The sequence below is a fragment of the Mauremys mutica genome, chromosome 25 (assembly GCF_020497125.1).
Source record: "Mauremys mutica isolate MM-2020 ecotype Southern chromosome 25, ASM2049712v1, whole genome shotgun sequence".
In the NCBI taxonomy this organism is placed as follows: domain Eukaryota; kingdom Metazoa; phylum Chordata; order Testudines; family Geoemydidae; genus Mauremys; species Mauremys mutica.
The window spans coordinates 3,452,555-3,471,211 of NC_059096.1; the positions used below are offsets into that span (position 1 = coordinate 3,452,555).

The 18,657-nt window shown below is 56.0% G+C and overlaps 1 protein-coding gene across 4 annotated transcripts in view; it reads right to left on the minus strand.

Annotated features, from left to right (window-relative positions):
* GRB7 (growth factor receptor bound protein 7) overlaps positions 1-18,657 on the minus strand; it is a 41,479-nt gene that overhangs the window by 20,605 nt on the left and 2,217 nt on the right. Inside the window, exon 1 of one of the 4 annotated variants that reach the window (XM_044999377.1) lies at positions 14,023-14,139. The exons of 2 other annotated variants lie outside the window; for them this stretch is intronic. The gene's annotated coding sequence lies outside the window, so the exon portion shown is untranslated. Of the gene's footprint in view, positions 1-12,382; positions 12,576-14,022; positions 14,140-18,657 lie in introns of those variants that run through there. One more of the 4 variants, XM_044999376.1, reaches the window with a different exon arrangement.

Consider the following 18,657-nt stretch of genomic DNA (forward strand, 5'->3'; position numbering starts at 1 on the left):
AAAGAGCCACGGATAGGTTAGAAAAGGAGCTTTCTGGATTTGTCTGTGTTGCCGTGATGTTGCGTCTGCCCCTTTCCATCTGGCTCTGGGCGCTGTCGTGGGACGCGGGGTTGACCTGGAGAAGCTGTGATGGAGTCAGACAAGCTGGATTCTCCACTAGGCCCAGCCCCGGTGAGCACTGAGACAGGCTGGCCGGAGCGTGAAACAGACCCTGGGTGGGTTGGATAATGAGGCCAGTCCTGTGGGCTCCGGGGCCAGATTCTGATCCCTGTTACTCCCCTGACTTCACAGGATTCATGCCAACCCAGCTGAGAGCAGGACGCGACCAGTTCAAGGCTCCCATGACACCGCTGCTCCTATCAGCTCAGCCGCCTCCTCTTCCTTCCCTCACACCCCGGGCCCCCTGTTTGCAGGCTGCGCCCCCAGCGAGAGGGGACTCCCTTTCCCACTCCCTGGTGTCTAAGCACTGCCGACCGACCCGGGGATGCTTGAAATGATTCACAGGGCCCCCGTGCTGGAGGGATCAATCCAGAGGAAACAGGATCGCTGGCATCTTCTGTTGCTAATTACATACGTGACCTCTCCTGGCTCCCAGGGAAGGTGAAGCCAGAGCGTGGTGCCAGGGGCGTAAAGACAAGGGAGGCGTGCTCGGCAGGAGCTAGCCTGCCCCACTCAGAGAGATGATAGGAGAGAGAATAGGGTGTTTGGTGGGTTTTCAAACTACCGATGGCTCTTGTGCGGCCTTTCATCACAACGCCCCATGCTGCAGGGCAGGGCTTTATCCCCAGTATACAGGTGGGGTACTGAGAAACAGTGGCCAAGTGACCCATCCCGGGAGTCTGTAACAGAGCTGAGAATCGACCCCAGTGCTCACGCCAGCGTCCTGTCTGCCAGACCAGATGTGCCCTCTAGCTCTGCATGGGGACCGAAGGGCTCCAGGGCCACAGAGCTTATCACTGGTTTTGGATCCCTGCTCCGGTGAGTGGTAGCCGGATGCTGTCACGCAGCAGGCCAGGCCTGCTATGAGTCTGGGGGCCTGCACCACCCCAGGCAGCCCCGTTGTCTCTCCAGGGCAGGCTGAGGCCTGTGGCTGGCAGGGCGAGAGGGAAGCTGTGCCAGCCCAGTGGGGATTAGTAGGGGACTCCGAGGGCTGGCACATAAGCCGGCCCCTGGCCACCGAGTTAACCCATCTCACACTGCGCTGGGGGGACGCTGGCTACAAGGTCGCTCTGCTCACACCCCCGTTGCCGGGGGCACGGAAGGGAAGGCACAACAAGCCCAACTCATTCTGGCTGTGGCTGCGGCTGACGCAGTTTTGGGGAGATAAACAGTGCCCCCCTCCCCCCCCAGTGTCACTACACAAACAGGTTTTATGGGCCTGGGAGAACATCATTAAAATCACTGAAGTAGTAAAGTTGGAGGCGACTGCGGCTCCATGGGCATGATGGGGGCGGCAAGGGACACTTCCCCTGCCAAGCTGGCACCCCCCCAGCAATGCTAGGCTCCCTGCCAGCCGGTCGGAGCCCTCCCCACACCAACATCTCCAGCCACAGCAATGTTGCCCATCCAGCAGGGGGTCTGGGCCAGAAGGAGGAGGGAGCATCAGATGTGGGCAGGGGAAAGGGGCACCTGGATTCTCAGCTTGGCAACTTCTTGCTGTTTCCTTCCCTCCCCCGCGCTGCTCTGACTCAAGCCACCCTGGCCCGAAGGGAAAGGGGCAGGGTTCCTTTAAGGCGGGCCCTGAGCTGTGATTCACCCTCACGGCTTCCTGCCTTTTATATCCCGCTCGAAAACATCCACCCACCCCAGACAAACTGCAAAACAAAGCAGCGATCGCCAGGCGGATTGCGCAACGGGCACTGCCAGGCACCACCGAGACACTGGGCGCGGGACCACAACCCACCCAACCACGCTGGGCGTTTTCTCCCCCTGTAGCCCCCTGGCATGGGGGGGTGGGAATGTAATGGGCAGTGGGCGGCAGATCCCAGGCCTTTGACTTGCCTTGGACAGAACAGGAGTGTTGGGGAGGGAATGAGACGGGAGGTGTGAAGGGAGGGAGTGACCAATCCCTCCCTTTGCTGTCTGGTTTCAAAGGAGCCATCGTGTCAGAGCAGGGTGCACTAGGGATGGCTGCAGGGCCGCACCTTGATCCCTAGGGAACCTACAGGAAATGGGGTGCGGTGCTCCCTCCGCAGAGGCTGGGGGACTGGGAACCACCGACAGGAGTCCCCCATTCATCTAACACCCTCCAAGCAGCGTCAGTCCCCGGTGCCGGACTGAGCCCAGCGATCCCATTCCAGTTGCTAGCCTGCATCCAGAGCCCCTTCCCAGTGGGAAGAGGGATCCGCCCCTGACTTTGCAGCAAGCTCACAGGTAGCAGGTGCCCTCCCCATGCCTGGCGCCTAAGCGTCCTGGGAGAAGAGTTTTTCCCTGGCAAGATCACCAGTAAATCCTGGCCAGGATTTCTGACCCCCCCCGGGAATGGAACCTGTCCAGAGAGAGGGGAATCAGCACACAGTGGATACGACTTAGCCCCATGCACAGGCTCAGCACAAGGGCTTGGGAGCCAGCTGTTTTTATAACTATTATGCTTGCTGCTGAGGTCCAAGCTAAGCAGTATTACACTGGGTTTGTGCTTGGATGGGAGATTGTGCCAATCCTGTGGGATAAAGTGTGCTGGTGATCTGGAAAATGGCACTCTTCGAACATAGGTACAGGGTGACTCTCCAGTAAGCGAGGAAGGCCTGGCCTTCACCACTGAGAGTCCAGGGACCTTCAATCCTAAATCAATCGGGCGCTTGTGAACATTTTCCCCATTGTCCGCATCGCATGGATGTGATGTAAATCTGAGGCCCTTGTAGTGATTAAATCCTGTTGTACCTTGTACTGGAATCCAGGTGCTCACCTCAGTATCCTGGCAAAATTCCAGTCTAGGGTAACTGCATTCTGCTGACCTACATTCCACCCCAGAGATTTAACGGGGTGCAAAATTCTCCTTCATGTTCTGACTGCACCAGTTATATAGTGTTGCTGTGAGCTGTTACAAACAGCTGTGACCTTCTACTCCAAAGGTGGCTGCATTTGGGGAAAAGAGGACATGATTCCCAATCACAATCAATCTGCTAAACTTGGGATCCTTTAGTAGGCAACAAATTCTATGGTTTTAAATTAATTTATCATAAAACCTCCCCAAGGCAGAGCAATGGGTTTTGCCTCTAATATTTACGTGGTGCTTAGACCCCTCTGCACAGGAGTGGATTCCCCCTGGAACCATCAGCAGGGTACCAGCGTGAGTGTGCTTGGAGATCTTTGCATAGCACATGTGCGGTACATGCAGTGCAAGTAGGACACTGCTTCACACAGCCTAATGGAGCTGATCATCTCTTCCCCCTACCCTGCGGCCCATACGCCTCCCTGCTTCTGGCTAAACCAGTTCTGCAGCTGGACCTCCCCAGCATGATGAACTGCTGGCCCTTCCCTGCTACAGCTCACCCCCTTGGTATCTGGGACATCCAGCTGGCCGGGACGTTCAGACACCAGGTCGCAACGTGGTCCTGAGCCTTTGTCAAGGAGAACCCTGCTACACAAGGCCATACTGCTTCACGCGGCACAGGACTAAGGGGTGAATGAGAGAAATCAAAGGGACTATCAATCCAGAAGTCCATCTGGCCCAGCATCATCCCCCTAATCTGGAGTGCTGGATGAGCCCACTGGCTCCATCCAGTCTGCTATCCCCTGTTCCCTGCTGCACAGGATCAGAGCAATGGGCCCCTCTAGCCCTGCATCACACCTGATCTGCCACAGCCAGGCAGACCAGTGGGCCCAGCTGGTCCAGTAACTTGCCTCAGATGGTGACTAAAGCTGGATGAGTCAGAGGAAGGTGCAGTTTTCCTTCCACCCACATGCAGCACACCGAAATCTGCAATACTGTCCCAGGAGGGAAGGTTCCTTCCTGACCCCTGTAGGTAGCCATCGCTTTGTGCCCTGCAGCATGAGGATCGATACCTCTCGCGATTGTATCCTAGTAGGTGCCAGGCTTATTCAGATAGCGCCTCATGCCGCATGGATGCAGGTGAAAATGAACAGCCGCCGGCTCAGACTGAGGAGGGAGACGCCCAAGCCCAGCCATTAGCTCCGGCTGGAACAAATCCTGTAGCTGCCACGGCAATAAACCTGATGAGGGATGTAATCCAATTGGCTTGATTCCTTGGCTCCAGTTTAAGAACCCTTTTCTACGCTCGAGTGCGTTTCTGGGAAGTCCCAAGGTTGCAAAAAAGCAACTTCAGTTTGATGAGGAACAGTAGGCACTTGTAAACAGTGATGCCAGCTCTCCTCTGCAGGGTCTGCAGGTTCCCTGTGCTGGCCTGGCCAGCCCTGAATTGTGCCCTTGCTCCAAGGCTTCTGTGGGGCTTTGCCAGGGGTAGAGGACCAGCAGAATGCAGATAATCCCCGGCCATTCCCCACCCCACATCATGGCTCCTGCGCCCAGCGGCCCCCCTAGCTAGGGCAATGAGGGATCTGGGCTTTGCCTGTTTATGCTGGTTTTGAATGTGGCCCGTGGCTCTGTCCCGGTGCTAGATCCTCAAGTCCCTGGAGAAGGGGCTGCCCGTTCGTGCAGCGCCCGGCACGCTGGCAGCGCCCAGCAAAGCACAAACCATCCCGAGGCTGGAGTTCATGGCAGGCGCCTGGAATCTACTATCTGCCCTGACTGTGGCACTGGGGAGATCTGGGAAAAGGAAGAAATCCTAGACCCAGGCTAGAGTCACACGGGGGCATGTTTAGAAGATTAAGGGGATGCGTGGAGACGCATCTGCGTGTGGAACTCAGCCCAGCATGGCTGCTGCTTCGTAAACCTCCCCGCTAGCACATACCGTACTGCAGCGCGAGAGAAAAGTATGAGCTGGATTAGAACAGAACCCACGAGGGGCCGGGAGGCAGACAGAGCCCTGGGGTTAAAGTCCTCTGAGGAGCCAGAGGCTGCAAACGCAGCAGAATTTCCACAGAGGAAAAAACATTCTCCCCGTAGACGCATCTACAGGTCTGGATCCAGCATACATACACGCTTGGGGCAGGAGACTGGTTAGGGTGACCAGATGTCCTGATTTTATAGGGACAGTCCTGATTTTTGGGTCTTTTTCTTATATAGGCTCCTATTATCCCCCCTCCCACACGTCCTGATTTTTCACATTTGCTGTCTGGTCAACCTAAGACTGGTGGTCAGGACTCCTGGGCTCTAGACAGGCCTCTGCCTCTGGGTGAGTCCCCTCCCTTCTCTGTAACTCGTTTTCCCCAGCTGTAAAATGCAGGTGAAGATACTGACCCTGGATTGTTAAGCAACATAATTTTCAGGGATGAAAGTGCTATAGAAGCGCAAAGCAAGGTAGCTACGTTTCTCTGATGTCAGATCACACATGGCATCATGCCTGAAACACCACCCAGCATTTAAACTCTCACACGCCCGAAATACCTGATACATTGACTGTATTACACTTTACAGATAGGATTTTCAAAACAGCTTAAGTGATTTAGAAGCACAAGCCTTATTGACCTGCAGTGGGACTTGTGCTTCTAAGTCACTTAAGGGGCTTTTTAAAACCCCACCCCAGATGTCTATCAGCACCTGGGTGCCGCAGTCAGAGGTACTTTCAAGATGTTTATAATAAAAATGTTATGTGAGTGTGAGCCAATCATGTAAACTGTTTCAGTTTTATCAGTTGTTTACACAAACTTCTAAGGGATTTGCACAAGTATATGGGAAATGTTTGTGTCTAAAGTTTGACTGTTGATTAGGCTGCTAATCCAGTAGCTACCAGCAACCATACAACCCACTAGAGCGTAGTGTCATATGAGGCTAGAGTCCTGCTGAGGGCTAAAACAATGACCCCAAAGCTGAGGAATGACCGTATGTTTACACTGCACTGTGAATCCAGGTGTGTGGACTTGGTAATTCCAAGCCCGCGCTTGAGTGTTCACAACTGCATTTTAAACCTGGTTTACAATTGCTGGCCCTGGGACTCACAGCCGTGCTAAGGCGTCCACACTGCACAATGACAGGGCAGGGACCCAAATCGCAGTGGTGATGACCCACCCCCCTAGCAGGGTCTGAGGACCTGGGTGCTGACCCATCAGACTGATTTATGTGTGCACAGAAAGGGAGGCTTGGGCTCAGCTCAGTGCACTACAGACATAGCAAAGGCTACAGGGAGGAAGGGTAATGTAGTGGTTAAAGAGCTGGAGAATTGGGTTCAGTGCCCTGTCTCTGCCACAGACTTCCTGTGTGACCGTGGGCAAGCCACTTAGGACCAGATTCCCAAGGTATTTAGGTACCTAAAGATGTAGAGAGGCTCCCCAGCAGGTGCCTAAATACCTTTAACCATGTGGCCTTTAGTCTCTTTGCATCTCATTTTCCTGTGTGTAAACGGGGGCCACAGACCTGCCCTGCCTCACATGGGGTGCGAGGGGGAATGCAGTATTGATTGCACTGATGCTCCAGTGCCTCCGTGACAGACACCCTGTAGCTAGGTAGAAAAACTGCTTGTGTCCAATGGCGTGTCTGCTGCACAGTTTTATACAGGAGTGTAGAAAAGGTTTAATGCCTTTAAGAACCTGGTGGCTGGTTGCGAGGACCCCCAGGATCCTCCCTTGGTAACATATTTTCTAAAATAGGACCCATCTTCCTAATCTAAACATGGCCCAAATGGAAATACCAAGAATGCACCCACCCAGTACAGCCCACTTATAACGAGCACCAAGCCTCCAAAAGCCTCAAGATCAACAGCCTGTCATCATTGGTCTCCAGCAATTTACAGCATTGCCGTCTCCCAGTAACTTTGGCTCTTGTTTTGACATGAGCACCGGCACAAGGACTTTTGGTAACATTTTGCTGCCTCAGCCGATGTTCTTTGTCACCTCTCAGGTCCTGATCCTGCTTTTATCCTTTACACAGTGCCGGATCTGGTCCCTTCTAAGTGTTAGAGCAACCATGGTACCAATGTATTGCACGGAAACAGGGGAATACAAGTTCTCTCACACTGGTATAAATAGGAATAACTCCATTGACCAACAGAGCTAGGCCAGCATCAAACTGCAGTGAGAGAGGAGGATGAGGTCCCACTGATCACAGAGGTCCAACCCTGCACAATAATGCTCCTCCCTGATCCATACAGTCCAACAGGGGACATTTCCTTCCTGGCCCCAAGTTGGGTGAAAGGTTTGTAACCTGAAGCATGACAGTGTCCTGGTGGCCCGGGACTTCTTACCATGAAATAAATTCCTGTGCTCTGAGGTTGTGCTGAGTCACCATGCCAAATGAAACCAGCGAAGGGCTGAAATTAACCAGCTGGTCTGGGTAGGTTCTTTGGTTACAGGTTCAAAGAGGGGAGGATGGGGGTCCGTGGTTCCAGCGCTCTGAAGACACCATAAGCCCTGCTGTGCATGCAGAGCTGAATGCAGCCACTTACACTGTGTCTACACTCCGGAGACTATATCAGCACAGCTCTGTTGGCGTTGCTATGGCGGCATAACCCCATAGTGTAGACACCATCTACACCGGCAGAAGGGGTCTTCCATCGGTGGAGGAACATCACCTCTCAGAACGATTCTAGCTACATCAACGGAAACATTCTTCTGTCCACATAGCAGCATCTATCCTGGGGATTAAGGCGGCCCAGCTGTGTTGGTCAGGGGGTTGCTAGGCGCTGACCCAAGTTTTAAGTGTAGACCATTTAATTCCCTTTTAATGTGGATGCGGATTCTTAGGGTCTGCCTGCCGAGTCCCAGGCCCGATTCCTTCCACCCCTCACCCAGGGGACCTGCTCCAAAGCGTTACTTTAAGTGATGCTCACAGAGGCACTGGGGGTGGGGCAGGGGTGTCACTCTCCAACCTGGCAAAACAGGGTTGAAGGTAACTGAATGCGTTCCGGTGAAAGGAGGCGGGCGCCAAACTGGGAGAGACACCACCAGAGGCACTATGTAAAGAGCATAGATAGATAGACAAATATCTTGTCTCTCTAACATCCTGGGACCAGCATGGCTACAACGAGACTGCAAACGGATAGACAGGCGGATACTCGGAGACATCAATGCTTCCAGAATCTCAACTGCACCTCAGAAAGCCAGGTACCCGAATACTCCATCGAAAAGTCTGTTTCTCTGATCTCCAAGTACCTCTACAAAGGGCAGCTGAGAGGCTCAGGCATGCAGTGTAGTAGGAAATTGGGCCACCTGCCGCCCATTCCTAAATTTGCAAACTATTCTGCTCCCTGCCTGGGAGCCTACTCCTGGAAAACAACTTCCTGCCTAAAGGCAAAGCCACTGGCTAGGATGCAAAACACACACCCACACCCTCCCCCCGCCACACACAGAGATGGATAAATAAAAAGAGACTCATACAGACACACACCCACACACAGACACATGTGCACACATGGACCACACGCACACACAGACGGACCACACGCACACACCTGCACGCACACACACCCCTCTCTAAAAAAACCAACCCTGATGAAATCTGCAGACGGCCAACAACAGCACAGTTCTGGAGAAAGCAGCCCCGTTTCAAGTTTAATTTGTTCACCAGGCCGAGGCGAGAGGCTCATTGATCTTGGGGTTTAATCATTCATTTCTTATTTACAGTTCCCAGGGAGGAGGGCACATTTGTCTCCCCACAGCTCTTCTCAGGTTGCTGCCTGCCCAGTAGGGCAGGCAGCTCAGAGTCCATTGTCTGTCTCTGGTCAAGGTCCCAGGCCCATACTCTGTCAGGAGCAACTTCCCAAGATGTTTGTGCTTGAAAGTTCACGTGTGCCGCTGGAGCGGGGAGCAATTTCAAGGCCTGACGTTGCAAAGCGGTTTCCAAACAACTAGATTCAGAGCTTGGTTTTGCCAGTGGAAATCTACAGTGGCCTCACTTACTGTGGATTTACCGCAAGCCAAACTGAGGTTTGAGCCTGGTTTGCTAAGTGCAGGAAGCCACTCACTTTCCATTGAATGCAGCCACCTCTATGGTGAAACACAGCAGCTGTTTTAACAGTCGCCGCAATGCTACACGAGAGTTGAAGTGACGATTGCCGCATCCAGTTGAAACATGAAGGAGAATTTAAGGAGGCAGAGCTGGAATTTGGCTAGAATACAGGCCTATAATGCGAAGCATGAGCGAAATGATATGGCCACAAGTGGCCGGGACCTCAGTTCTACATCTCCCCTGAAACACAGCTGGCGCGTTACGATTTGCACTTAGCATCACAAATCTTCAGATGCATGAATTCTGTGAATCCCAAGCTGTCAGCAAACAAGAGGAGAGACAGGAGCCACAAAAATGGATAGAGACACCTGATCCAAATAGTTTGAGAAGACGGCCCTCGACTCAGCATCCTCCCCAGACCTTGCTGCAATGGGCAAGTGCAGATTATAGAGTGGCATCCCAGCGTGGAAACAGCTCATCCTTGACAAAACGACAAGCAGGAAAGACTGTGACGGATCAGAGCTCTGCAAATGGAGAATCTGACTGGAGGGCTCAGAGTGAGGAAATGCACTGGTATATGGGAATCAAATGACCAAAGCACAAAGGCACTTCCTTAACCTCACAGAGAAACACTGTCTGATGCTCCAAGCAACCTGGATGCCATGCCTGAAACTCAGCCCATTATCTCAACCACCTCCTGCAAGACGCTGCCTCCGGGACCTCACAGATCTGTGTGATCTCCTGCCACAAGGGAGCCTGCACAAAAGGCAATGAACAGCTGTGCTCCCAGGGCAAACAGGGGCTCCAAGATTGAGATGGCTGAGAGCACAGAACTGGACAGGTGGGAAGCCCCCAACCAACCACCTGACAACATCCTGGGTTCTAGAGTATGGTGCCTTTCAAGGGCAGGTTCTTTGACTTTCTAAGTTTCTAATCAAAACAAAGAATCTCTCAGGATAGTACAGGCTCTAGAACCTCAAACTTATTGAACTTTGTGTGTTTTCAAACTGAGAACAATTTAGAACTTCCTGGGTTCTACAATGGAGACCGCCTTAAACCTCGGCGGGTTCTGGATTTTAGAACCCTTAAGAACTTTGTTTTGGACGGTAAACGCTTTGGGGCAGGGACAACAGGCCGAATTCTCGGCTTGTCTAAATCAGCAGAGAGCAATGGATGCCGGCCAGTTTACACTGGCTGACGCTCTGGCCCCATGACTTGGAGCGCTTTGTGCACTGCTGGCAATTATCAAAACACAGATACTATCAATAACTTCATGGGCTTAAGGAGCTAGGTCCTTTTAGAACCTCCCAGGCTCTTGGATTTCGAACCTTTTAAAATCCAACCGTGCCCATGAAAGCTGTTTAAAGTTTAAACACGGCTAGAGCAGCCACCCAGCCTGCCCGTACGGGCCTTAGTGATGGTTGACAAAGCACCAGCAACGACCAGCCAGCGTGCAGCATTTCTTGGCTCACGGACACGCTGCTTCTTTCATCCCTGCCCTGAATGCCCCAGTGCTCTGCAGCCTGCTGGTGAGCTCAGGACAGCCGTGCCTGACTGAGCTGATGGGCTGCGGGTGGGGAAGACGGGTGCCCTGGAGCTTAATTCATTGGCTGTTCTGTCCCTGCCACCCACTGAGAGACCATCCAACACTGACAGGCCCCCCAGCAAACACAAACCAAGGGCTTTAATCAGTAACTTACGCCCTGACCTGCCCCCGCCCCCAGCTCAGCCATTAAAGCGTCTCGTGGAAAGGCTGTCTGCCTGCATTTCATGTGCAAGCAACTTCCCAAGGGTGCCAGGCCACATGGGCCTGCAGGGGTCGGTGTGATTTCGACCACAGGACTGAAGGCACTGGCTGGGAGAGGCTAGGAAGTCTCCCCACCTCAGCGGGAGCAGAACTCTTCTCCTGGCAGCCGCGTGGATAGCCAGACTCCGGTTCACAGACCTCGGGGGGGCACAGACATGCTCGTAGGCTCCTGCCGGCCCTGAGCAGTCCCCGAGTGGGTGGGCAGCACCCAAAGGGTTAATGGGAGGGAAAGGGAGGATTGGCTTTGGGGACAAAGCCCTGCCGGGCTGCAGGAAGGATGCGGGCCCTTTGTTGACATCCTTGGACTCAGGCTCAGCAGCAGAGGAAATGACCTGAGGGAAGAGGCCAAAGCACATTTGCCCCAGCAGGGCTCAGCCAGGGACCTTCCTGGGTCCCAGGTGGGCAGGCTCGGCCGTCCCCCATTGGCTACACTGGAGCGGGCTTCCATTTGTGCCATGTCTCGCTCGTCCGTTGCCCTGGCTCTGAGCAGGGTGACGAGAGACCCAGCTTGGGGCAGGAGTAGAGAAGGGCTCCCCTCGTCCCCCGGCTTCCATGCCCTTCCTCTCTGCAAGCTCAAAACCTGGCCCTCAGAAAGGTCCTCCAGCCATCGCTGTTCTCGTCGGTAACCTGGCCCCGCTGGGACATTCCTGGGGAGAAGCAGCTCCTGCTAGAAGCCTCCTCCCATCCTACTCTATTGTATTTCCTAGTCGGGCCTAACTAGGTCCTTACCCCCCGCCCATCACCATAGCATCAGGTCAGCGCTCGCCAGCGTCGGATTGCTCAGTACCAGTGGTGCCTGTTTGCCCTGGGTGCCCCTGACGCGGCCTGCCCATCGCCTGCCCATGCAGGTACTTTCCAGCATCCACATTGTGGAGGTGCCAGATCCACGCGTAACCCAGGCAGCTGGAGACGATCGATGGAGCACAAAGGCAGAGGCCGGGGGGGGCCCTCAGCCGCTGAGATAATAAACCCAGCACACAGTCAGGTGCTGGACTCTGGGCTTCCGGGTTCGCTCCCGAGACTCACGATCAGCCCCCTGGCCCTGCAGGGAAGAGTTTGTTCCCTAGGTGACGACGTCGCTCGAGGCCCTGGCTTCCTTAGGGTCTGCCTTGCAGTTGCTGCCGCCAGAAGCAGGTGCTCCCTGGGAACCCCTCCCTGTGGCTGCTCCCTTTCCTATGGCAGACGGGGATCCCGTTCCCATCTGTCACCCACCTCTGCAGACACCCCAGGAGCAAGGCACCGCACGGGCCCCATCTCTCCTGCCTGGAGGGCGTCCCCTCTGCCCGGTTCCTGTCTCTCTCGGCTTTCGCTTGGCTGGGCCGGAACGGCAGGAGCAGGTGGGCAAAGCGGGGTGGGGGAGAGAAACGAAGGGACGAAAGGGAGGAACGGAGGGAGGAAGAAGGCGAGGAAGGGGAGGATGGAACAAAGAACCGACGAAGCGAGAGAAGAGCTATGGCGGAAGAGAGAGCGCGTTAGTCTGGAACTAGGGATATTGCCGCTGAGTCCTGCCGGCCGGAGGAGCACTGGCTCACACACCTGCCCTCGCACCCGCGTTACAAACTATGCCCCGCGTCCCAGACTAGTGTGTGGGGGGGAACAAACCAGCTGCCTACCTGGCCCCAGCGGTGGGGAGACGCTTCGTCTCTGCTGGCTTGACGGAAAAACTGGGGATTCCTGTTTCGCTCTAATCCTTTATCTACCTGCCTCGCTGGCGGCTGGCAGCACACGCCCCCTGCTTGACATCACGCCGGGGAGAGGAAAAACAGCTTCACCGGCCTGGCAGGATCAACAAAAGGCCCCGTGGCAGGTGCAGGGCCCCGCTGCGGCTGCCTGCTTTGCTATTAACTTTGTAACTCAGTAGCTTTGTTGATAACCCACCCTCCCCCCGTGCACACACCCACGCCCGGCCCCTTCTCCTTAGCTGAGCCTCTAGGATTCAGCATAGCCAGGAACTGGGAGATGCCAACTATCCCCAGGCACCCCATGGTCCCGCTGTTTGCATCAGGCTTTGCCCCAACCTTGTGGGACCAGGCGGGAGACAGGGCCGTGGGTTCACTCAGCCCGTGAGGCCTTGAAAGAGCCTGTGACCACCACAGCCCCGGAGAGGGAGGCTGACCCAGTGACTAAGGCACCAGGCAAGGAGCCAGGGGAGCTGGGTTCACTCTGCGTGACCGTGGGCCGGTCTCCCCCTCTCCCCCGTCACTGGCTTAATTCTTCAGGGCTTTCTTAGCAGGCTGTCTGTGCCCCCCTGGGAACAGACCGCTCTGCGGCAGGCCCTGCCCTCCGGGGGTGCCACCCTGCCTCTCCACCCTTTGCGGGCATTTCGGGGGCCGCAAGCTGCCCTGAGCCGCCGGGGTTGGGTGGGAGGAAGGGCAGCAGTGCCCCCTGGAGGCCCATTGCTCCGAACCGCTGCCATGTTTGCTCTCCCTCCTCCCCACCTGAAATCTCCCCTTTTGGGGCCATTCACCTGGCCAGGAAATGGGCCCCGTTCTGGGGGGGCTCTGCCCAGTCACTAAGGAAAATAAATCCAGGCTGTTCCCCCTCACCAAACACAGGCATTGGGGCTCCTACGTCCCGAAGGACGAGATGAGCCTGCAACCACCTCTGGGGCGCGTCAGGCTTCCGCATTGCACAGACTCGACCGGGCTCCGAGCCCCGTCGCCCTCCCTGGCAGGAATGTTCCCTGGCACCTGCCAGGTGCCGACGGGCCCCTCCCTGGCCCAGACGAGACTCCTGCACCTCCTCGCCCTGCCCTGAATCAATGGGCTCATTGTGCTGGGGCAGGGTGCCCGTGCCCTATGGCAGCCTGTGTGGTTAGTGCCTCCCCCTCCCTGCCCGGCTGGGTGCATCTGAGAGCCCTCGCTCCCTACCTCCCCGGCGTGATGAATCCCGCCTGGCTGATCGGCGGGTGTAAGGGGAGCTGGGGAGAGGCACAGCCCGCCGGTGGGGATGCGTCGAGGTGGGAAAGGGCTTTGTCCCCCATCCTAGGCCTTTCCCTGGCTTTATGGACCGACCCTCAGAGCAGCCCTGGATGTGGAAGCACCTGCCATGCCATGCTTTACCGCCAACCCCCTCCAGCTCTGCAGCTTCCCTGGGGGGTCTGTGTCCCTGAGTCCCCCATTCCCCCCAGTCAGGCGAATGTCTTTCCACGCCACCCTTCCCCAAGGCAGCGCCCCGACCCCAGGGGCGTGCGCCACCCGCCAGGACTTGAGATGCCAGGCACCTGCCCAGGCCCGGAGCAGCAGCTGCTTACAAGGGGCAGTTCCAGCTGTTGGGATTCCAAAGTGGTTGGCAGATCTGGAGTCTCCTGTGTCCAAGGGCGCTTGAGGGGTGACGAGGAAGGACGCTGCTCCTTGGGATGTCGAACGCCAGGCCTAGCGTGGACAGATGCTCTGCAATATTCCCTCACGTGGTTGGCTGATGCCTCTCAATGCCAACCCGCAGCCCCCTGGCTATTCCAGCCCTGAGCTGCCCCCCCACAACAACTCTGCCTGCCCCTTAATCTCGACCCACAGCCCTCCTGCCGCTCCAACTCTGGGAGCTCCACACAATGGAGGCTCTGTTGTGTCCAGTACCCACTGTGCTCCATTCTCTTGGTCTGATCTGTCTCTTCCCCTGTCCGGGACTCTCCGTGCCCCTTTGAACTCGCGGGCGGGTGCCAGGCAGGGCCGGCAGACCGTGTTACTCAGCACTCTCATTATGGATTTCATAACTCGCAGAGGACCGTCACTGCCTGGCCCCTGGCCAAGAGCAACATATGTCTGACCTGCACCGTTCAGGGCTCACCGGGAAGATGGGCAGAATGAGAGCAGCCGTGCCGTGCTCGGGCCTAGCTGCTAGGACCTAGCACGCTCCAGGGTGTTTATTACCCGGCCTGGGTACGGAGCGAGGGCTGGGAGGTGCCAGCCAGCCCAGATGTTAGTCAGGCACAGCTGGAAGACGAATTTGAACAGTCACAGAACAGAGCTGCCCCTAAGCGCAGGCTCCAACTTGTTAGCAATGGGGGATATTTCAGGGGAGGCGATAGGGCTGCCCTGTGTGTCGGGCCTCTGTACCATCTCCAGGGGTGTCCCTCTCCATACACAGCCCCCTTCCGGGGTCCGGGCTGATCCCTTTGCTCCTGCTACATGTGCACAGCAAAGGGGCTGGGAGTCCCCTGCGTGATCTGACACCGCGGCGCTGGGCTTCATCCTGCTGAGCTTATCTGCCCATCCGTGGCGCAGGTACTTGTGCTTGGGTGTATGCACAGTGTGCGCTTGTGCACCGCGTAGGTGCATGGCGCAGCTTTGCACACGGCGGTTGTGCATAGTGCAGCTATGTGCACAGTGACTGTGCATAGCACATGTTTGTGTGCAGGGTCAGGAATCAGGGCCTACTGCAGAGACCGACTCAGGCGACACAGATCACTGCTTGCTTCACCTGCTGGAATAATTTATTCACAGCTGTGATAGTGCCTGCAGCCCTGCTCCTGCCTTGCCTTACTCAGGCTAACCCAGTCCTAACCGTTGGCTCTGATTGCTGACTTCTGTTCTAACCACTGGGCATGACTGCCACGTCCTCAGTGGTGAGTGTGCATAGTCCATGTCTGAGTTCAGGGTTGGCTGCGTATTGCAGGTTTGTACATAATAGTGGTCAGACCAATGGTCCATCCAGCCCAGTATCCTGTCTCTGGCAGCAGACAATGCCCAGTGCCCCAGAGGGAATGAACAGAACAGGGAATCATCAAGAGATCCATCCCCTGTCGCCCATTCCCAGCTTCTGGCAAACAGAGGCTAGGAACACATGGTGGACCTATCCTGCATGAACTTATCTAGTTCTTTTCTGAGCCATGCTATAGTCTTGTGCAGGATGACTGTGCCGAGTGCAGGTCTGAGTATGCGTGGTGTACACGGGTGCGTGGTGGGCATACATAATATTGGCTTGCATGCAGACGGCCTGTTTGTGCCCACACATGCTCCTGCCCAGGGGCCTTGGCTGCTGCAGTGGCGCCCCCTCCAGGTAGCTGGTGCTCTGCACAGAGAGATTTTGTGTGTGTGCCCAGCCAGCAGCAGCAGCAGAGTCGTAAATCCTGACAAAATGCTGGGGCAGCATTTTCCACCAGACTCTTGTGCAACGTGCAGGGATTAATGTTCAAAATTCAAAACACAATCAGTGCCCCCGCCACGCTGTCCTCTCTCAACCCCGGCCGTGGAAGAAACAACTGTGACGGATGGGGAGACGTCAGAGCTAAAAAAGACCCCCACCCACTCACCCAGGGCTCTGCAGGACACATTTCCCACTTCTCCTGCAGCTGGAGGAGAGGGCTTGGGTGGGGACAGGGAATGCTGCTGAAGCCGCCATCGTCCTTCACTGGGAGAGGCGGCCCCATCCCCTGCGTGTCCATTGCCCAACACCTGTCCCCAGCTCTGCGGGCTAGGCCCGTCGGGGTGTTCAGGCTGTCTCAAGTGCTGATCCTGGCTTTGCCCCCCTCAATCTTGCCTCAGACAAGTCACTTTTCTGCTCTGTGCCTCGGTTTCCCCTGCACTGGGGTCAGGACAGCAACATGGGGACAGGGACTCAGGCTTTGGCTGTTAATTCTGTGCAATGCCTGGACAATCCATGACAATGCAGAAGTCAGTGCCTCAGTTTCCCCTCCCGCCCTGTGTCTGCCTGGTCTGTTCAGACTGTCAGCAGTTTGGGACAGGGACTGTCTCGCCCTAGGCATCTGTGCAGTGCCTGGCTATGCAGCTGGGTACTCTGCGTTCTGCTGAAACATGAATAATAAGCAGTAATCCAGAGCACACCGAGCTGGCCAGATCCTTTGACAAAATGCTCCACAAATCATGGCACCCAGTGGATACAGAGCCGGACTCTAGCAGCCGGATTTCCTGGCAGAAACCTAACCCGGAGTCCTGTCCTCCCAGCCATGCTGGCTCCAAGCACTGCTCCATCCCGCCTGGTACTGCTGCTCCTGCAGCACCAGGAGGCCTGTCACCCTGCTCCTGCAGAGGCCTGAGCCTGGAGAGGAGGGGGGAGTTGCACATATTGCACTGGGGCAGTTGCTCAGTGCTGCCCTTTCGAGTGTGGGGAGTAGGTCAGGATTCCTCGCTGGTCCCTGCGCAGATGGATTCATGCTGACGCCCCTTTCTGAGTCTGGAACGTCCCTTCCAAGGAAGCCCCTGTCCAGAGCAGCGAGGACAGCATACTAACCCTCTCTGGGCGATCTGCCAGCACACACAGCCTCAAGCAAGCAATCTCTCGGCTCTCTGCGCCAACGCCCTGCTGGGGAGAAGCATAGCCTGGAAAGCAGTGCTTAGGCGAGACCCGTGTCCTAACGACAGCAGCTGGCAGTACTTTCCGCCTTCGGCAGGAGAGTGGAGCCTCTCGTCTAGAGGGTAATAGCTGACTCTTCTGTGGCAGGATCTCTAAGCACTTTACAAGCATTATTCAGCCTTCTGCTGGGAAAGAGGGGAGGGTCATGCTGCTCATTATTTTACAGATAGGGAAACTGAGGCACGGATATGTTTGCATAGCACCTGGCCCATTACTGGGGCTCCTAGCTGCCACCTCAGTTCAAATAATTAACAATAAGGGACCTAGCACAGAGAACTGGCAATAGAACCCAGGTGTCCTACTTCCCAGGCCAGGCGACTTGGCCACAGAGAAGCTGCAGCTAAGTCAGAAATCCTAGAAGTCCTGGACTCGCAGTCCCCTGCTGTGATGCGCTAGGAACCGCTCTCTTTCCAGAGCTAGCTAGGAATAGAGCCCGGAGTCTGGAGGCTCAGTGCTGGCCCTTAACCACAAACCACCATCCCTTCTTCCGAGAAACCGTCAGCCCTACATCCGGCCAGTTTGGGACCCTCCCAGCTCCGGCCGCTCTGCCCAGCCCAGTGACCGTACCCGGAGCACCAGCCTTACCTCAGCGTCTGCCCCCTTCCCCTGGACACAAGCCACAGAGATCAGCTAAAACCGCCCCCTCCTACTCCACCCTCATCGTCAGTTGGGGATGAGGCTGCTCCACCAGCCTGAGAAATGGCTTGCTGAGAAGATGCAGGGCAGGCAGGAATTGGTCCATCAGCCTGACCAGCCAGTGCCGCCTGCCAGGTGCTGAGTCAGCATCCCAGGCTTGGCCCTCGCACGTACTGATGCTGGTTATAGCCCTAGGCTGGGACTCTGGAAACCTAGGTTCAGTTCCTAGTTCTGTTCCAGATGCCCTGTGAGAACTTGGGCTAGTCATGTCCCTGCTCAGTGCCTCAGTTTCCCCCCCCCCATTTAAAGGGGGATAATGATCTTCTTGCTTAGTCAGCTCTTTGGGGGAAGGGACTGTCCCATGTAGATGCAGCACCCAGCAGTCTCTAAGCACTAGTGTAATACTCCCAGAACTCAAGCAGACCCTCTGCTCAATAAATCAGCTGCAGTCCAGCATCTGCTGCAGCTTCCTCCTCCCCTGAGGGTGTTGGGGCTCCCACCAGGAGGGGAAGGGAACAAGCCCTGTAAATTCCCCATCTCTCATTCATGCTGCCTCTCCCATTCGCCCAGGCTGCTCTTGGCCTGCTCCCCTGATGATCCCAAAGAGCTTTGCACATGTTCACCCCCTGCCCCTGTCGCTGGGAGTGGAGTCAGGACATTGATCCCCCTTTCACAGGTGGGGAAACTGAGGCAGAAGGGACTTGTCCCACATCACAGAGTTGGGAATAGAACCCAGGAGTCCTGGCTCTCAGTCCTGAGCTGGGATTAGAACTCAAGACATCCCAGCTCCGCACTCACTCCACTGGGTCTCCCGTGTAGCCACATTGGTGTGCTCCTTTAGCACCCTTGGGAGGAGGCTCGGGCTGTGGAGCAAGAGGTTCTGGGTTCTGCCTCTAACCATTGCCCTGCTGGTCTGCATGGCAATGGCGGCAGTGCAGTG